Source organism: Centropristis striata, chromosome 16 (assembly GCF_030273125.1).
Source record: "Centropristis striata isolate RG_2023a ecotype Rhode Island chromosome 16, C.striata_1.0, whole genome shotgun sequence".
NCBI lineage: Eukaryota > Metazoa > Chordata > Actinopteri > Perciformes > Serranidae > Centropristis > Centropristis striata.
Genome location: NC_081532.1, coordinates 22,610,708 through 22,616,707, shown reverse-complemented (window position 1 = coordinate 22,616,707; position 6,000 = coordinate 22,610,708).

Sequence of the window (6,000 nt, the reverse complement as noted above, 5' to 3'; positions counted from 1 at the left end):
AACAGCATCCTCAAACAGGACAAGGAGGCCGACAGCACGCCAAGGCCTGTGACAGAGAAGGCTAACAGGGGATTGCGTGACATCCGAATGTGTCAACAAAAGGAACTGAAGCATTTTTCTAAAGATATCCGAGCCGTGACATATGCGTAAGATAAATGCTTTCCGTGAGAGAAGCAGGAATAAATCCCAACATAAAAAGTGTGTGAAGATTCTGTTTATTTCAACTTTCTAGAACTAGTTTTCTCTTTCCTCTGTCTCAAATACACACACACACACACACACACACACACACACACACATTAAATGAGCTGCTTTTCAAAAAGAAAGCGGGGGGAAAAAACATGCTGGTAGATTGTATTTGCTCAGCAGAATTTAATATGAGCTAGCTGGAGGTGCTTTTCTTCTGAGGCCAATTCCCTGGAGACACATCCATCTCTGGGAGATGGTTGGGAGGACAAAGGAGGACTGCCCCCAAGGCTGAGCCCGGGCGTGTTTAAACACACACACAGAGCATGATCACGCACGCAGATATCAACAGTTGCGAGCACACACATAGACGTGCACACAGATGCACTTATTCACACAAGTGCAGTGCTCAGACAGAGACCGCCTTGTCTGACAACAACTATAGACTTGGTCAAATAGAAGAAGGAGGAGGGAACTGTGGAGAAAATGAGTTGAAAGGGACACAGAGAGGTAGAGACATATACTATGAAGTAAATAGATGGAGTAAAGGAGAAGGCATTTAATAGAAAGTGACATGCTGGATGGAGGGACTTGAAAGCCAGTGGAGGTTACCCTGGTGCAACTGAGTGAACACGGAATGGAGGAAATAAAGAAAAAGTAAAGTCAGAGGAGGTTGTAGTAAGAAGTAATGCCCCCTGACAGCTGTGTCAGACAGCATGAAGACATGTTTACATGTAGAGTTTTGGCAGGTTTACCTGGCTGCTTGATCCTCACACACTTCACCTACTTACTGTCACGTCAAACAATACACCAAAGAGGGGCAATAATTACCCATTGCTGCAACTGGGAGGTGAGTTTATGTGTTTCAAGTGGGAAGAAATGTTAAAGGATTAGACTATACCCTACTTTTATTTTGGTGGGGCAGGCCAGTGGATCACCGGTAGAACATATTAACCATCAAGGCTTAGTCCTTGGCACTGCAGCCCTGAGTTCAAGTCCGACTCAGAGCCCTTTCTTGCATGCCTTCCGATTTGTCTCCCCCTTTCACTGTCAAATTAAGCCACAAAAAGGCCAAAAAAATATCTTAAAACAAAAAACTGAGTTTGGCTACATTACGGCTGCAGCTTTGCAACACTTGCTTGGTGTGTTCTCAGCATCAGTGGCTGTCAAAATAACTTGTAACTATCGGATACAGTTCGTCACCTACCCCAGTTAGCTGGGGTAGGTGACGAATCAATAAGTCAACCTTGACTTTTTTTCCCAAACAGGACACAGATACCAGTGTCCTCCACGCCACATGCAATGAACATATTTTCTAGATCTGGTTACATTTTATGAGATATTTCATTTATTGATCACCCAAGTCAGTTTGAGTCATGAGGGGGACGTTATAGCGACCCATTTTAACGTTTGTTGTCAGATGTCCCCCTCTAGTGGCTGTAGTAATTATGACTGAACGCAGTATAGAGACAATTAAGTCACACACACCAGAGCGGAAAACTTTGAGATCCTGACACTCAATATGACATAACATTACATTTGAAGGAAGCATTTTGTCCCATATATCCAAATTTGTTATACTTTGAAAGCCAGTAAAAACACGCCATAATATGCAACCAAGGGAACGTTAACAAAAATGTTTGTCGCGTCATTTGAAGGATTATTTTGGCACTCTGAGTCTACAAGAAACAAGAAGTTAACTGTTTGTTAGTCTTCTGATTTATCCACATTCAACTATAACACAAGTTGTAATTGTTCAAATGTTTTAAGCTTAACTTGTACGAATATAGTTCTCCTGCGACTGACAATTAGATATTTGACTTAATGACAACATGTTTGTTTCAAATAATTGTCAGGATCTAAGAGTTTTGAGCTCTGGTGTGTGTGTGACTTAATTGTCTCTATACTGCGTGCTGCTTAATTACTACAGCCACTAGAGGTCGATATATAACAACAAATGTGGGTCCTTATAAGCTCCTCCTCCAACACAATCTCCAACCTAATAGGTCATTTGAGCGAAGCATTCTTAAAATAGCACACGCGCAAGGATACAGATTCGTAGTTTCCGGTTGTAAAAAATAAGGATGCAGTTTCCATGAATTACGCTACAAAAGCACTGATGTAGGTTTAGAGCACAAAATCTGTTAAAAGACAGTTTAAACTGTAAATAAATGTACATAAATGCCAGAAGTGAAGTAGTTACGAGGGTTACGTGATTAGTGGGAATTCTGACATTTAAACTCTGCATTGCTGCCATTCATTATTATTAGTGCCACTAGAGGGGGGCGGAGGAAAGTCTCAAATGTAAATATGGGTCGCATATTGCTGCCTTAAAAAAAACCTTTTTAAGGTATTTTTAAGGGGAGACCAGTCTGCACTTTTCATAGAAATAGTATATAAGAACAGCCTGCAATGGTACATATTATCTGAAATATAAATATAAAACAAATCTCATTTGTTTTCTATTTTTTCTATTTTAATCAGATCTAGAAAAAAAAGCAGATAAAAAAACACACTCCTTTAAATGTACCCCACAAACTTACCTCAACATATCAAAACCAACTGCAACCTATTAAACAAATGTAATATGTAGTTAAGGGAATTGGGTAATTGTGTTTTGGTTAGTTGGTATAAAAAGTCGCGTAATCACTGTAGTGCGAACCCCCTGGAGGATCCATGCCCTGGAACAGCCCCTGGCCTCACTGCTTAGTTCATTTCCTGTTCCTGGCGGAGGCAATGAGGGATAATAAGCTCTACGCTACGCTTACTGCTCTTGATGATGTGGTCACACAATTTCACTAATACACTAATCAGAGGAGAGTTAGAGAGAAAGGGCAACACAGAAAGCTGTTTCACTAATTCCCCCCTGTAATGATGGATGTGATATGCAGCGTCACAGCAGGACTGTGTTGAAAACATGTCATCAAGACCACAGAATGTGATGCAACCAAAAGGAGATTGCTCATCTTCTTGTCTGAAGTGAGGGCTACAGTGAACCGCTGTTGTGGTGGAGGAAAAGAAAGCCAATCAGATATAAAAGCGGCGGTCCCCTGAGGAATATTGGCAAGACAGCCTGTTCTTGACGGAAACTTGAAAAGATCACATGTCTGGCCGAGGGGGCTCTACGATGCTGCTGTGAGACAACTGTGATGGGTTATGAAGTGGGATATGCTGCTTCTGTGTCCCATAAAGTCCCACAGTCTCATTTTAAGGTTTTCAAAACAATTACAACAAGCTTTAACATGTAAAATACTGCTCAGGCTGTTAAATTAAACACACTGCAACAACGCGCGATAACACAGAAACCAATAAAATGGGCCATGTGAGTGATTCATATTACAATCCTGCAGCTTGAACCAAAATTAAATGTGAGTGCTACCGCAGCTCCGCTCCTCACGCACAAAATCATAAACAGATCCTCATCAAGTGGTGCTGCTGCTGCCTGGGTCACATTTACCCCAGCCTGGTCGCAGATACCCATGACCAACCTTGTTTCACACAATTACCTAGTGAGACTAGGCAGGTGGGAGGGCACGCCACACACACACACATATAGGCACAGAGGGTTAGCAGGAGGCTACAGGGGTCATCAAGTGCACAGAGAGTGTGAGTGGATACTGACAAAGTGCATTGAGTTGCGTCCAGGCCTGGCCTCTTCCCAGCTGGCTTTGGGCCATGATACAGGTGCCACACTAGATCACCACCCAGACCTCTGCTACACCCCCGCACCCCCAACGTATCGCTCTCCAGTTAGTGTGAGCCTCCACAACAGGTGCAGTAGGTTAGGCTGCAGGCCCCAACATGTGAGGAAACAGACTGTTATTGTGGGCCTTCCTTCCATCATCTCCACTTTGCTTTTTTTCTCCCATTCCTCCACCTCTTCTCTTCCCAACAGCCCTGGGGAGCAATCAAGAAGTCCAACCTGAACGTGTAACCCGAGTGCAACTCTTCTGTATTGTGCAAGGATGTTGAAAAGAGGAGGGAGGAGGGGGGAAAAGTGGAGGATATGTTGCATAGGCAGAGGATTGGACAGCGTGGTGTGTATATGTGTGTGTGTGAATCGAGTGTATTTTGGAAGCAGTAAATACATAATAAGGCCGTGAAATGATAGATTCCTTTCCCTGTGGCTGGCAATGGTGCAGTCAGTGCAGGATTAAACACACACACGCTTTCACTTGCTGACAGTTCGATGGCAAATCATGCATCTGTCAGTGTCTACCATATGTAATAAAAAAATAAGTTAATTAATGTTCATGCGACTGTGCATATACATGCGCATAAAACAAGCAGTGTTGCCAAGTGTTTTAAAAAGCAAAACCTCACAACTGACAGTCACAGTGACTGCCCTCTCTACTGTATATTTGCACAGGAAACTTTGCAGCCTACTGCATTTCATTATGAGAAATCCAGATGTGCTTCTTGGCTGCCAGTGAATGTCTTCAGCTGTGTATGACACTGTTGTGGGCCTCCCTGCACCAAGTACAGACAGAGAAACGACACCTCAGGGCAAGACTTTCTGCTCTCTCTCTCTCTGTCTCTCTCTCTCTAGCTCTCTCGCTCTTAGCCATCTCTCCCTTTTGCTGATCTCCCTCTCCTTTGTCTCTTTCTTGCACCCTTATATCACACATTTGCACCCTCTTGCCTGTTGCACCTCTCATCTTATTTTGCTCTGTATTGCCCAGTCTTGCTTTTCACCCACCTCACTCTCTCTCTCTTCCTCGTCTGTCTTGCTCTCTCTGCCACTCTTATCACATCATCTGCTCACAAAGTAGACAAGGTTGGTCTGACCAATGACAGGTAGTCAGAGGGCATGTGGGAGTCGGCTCCAGAAAGTCTGCCCCTATACCTACTTCTTTAACATTGGCTCTCCCTCTCTTTCTTTTCCTGCTCTCACACACACACGCACACACACGCACACACACACACACACACACACACACACACACACACACACACACACACACACACTCACACACACACACACACACACACACACACACACACACACACACACACACACTACATGAAATTAGTTAAAAGGCAGCAGTGCTACAGTTACAGATTCTACATTTTCTCTCATGCCTTTTCTTTTCTGATGATATAAAGGGTAGTTTGGGTGCACTAAATTGCAAAAAGCAGTCTTCTCTTCTTTGAGTCTGACTGCACTGATAGTCAGACGAAAAGTTTGCAGTGTGGTCTTATTGCAATTTCTTTATCATTGATTTTCTGAATAATGAGATACATTTCAGCTGCTCTTACGTACTCCTTTGAGCCTTCACACAGCAGGCAGACACTGTTCTGTTGCCCTGCAGGAAAGTCACTAATAAAGGACCTTGAAATGATTTTGTGTTCTTACTTGACCTGGGCTGATCAATAATCACCTCACTTTGCCAGGAATTTTAAATTTGTCTTTACTTCTTTGCAGTGACCTTAAAGAATCCCTGAATATTGGATAGTTGTATCATTCTGCCCTCTATTGATAAAACTGTGCAATTGCAAGAAAAAAATACTATTTTTTTTTCTGCTGTTTGACAATTTCAGATATTTCTTAACTTGACATTTTTACCTTTCACCTAAAGCATAGAAGCGATCACTTGTACATGTCAATAAGAAAGCACATAAATCCACACGATTCTCGAAACATAGGATAGTATTGGGACAATGCAATTCACAAAAAGCATAAGAACTCACATTAATTTTAAAAGTTGACCAGAAATACCTTTACAAGCAATCAACCTAGTTTCATAATCCTGCATGCAAAGTTTCAAATTGATGTTTTTCCCCTGTCTAAACTTTAAAATACTGTTTCCATAC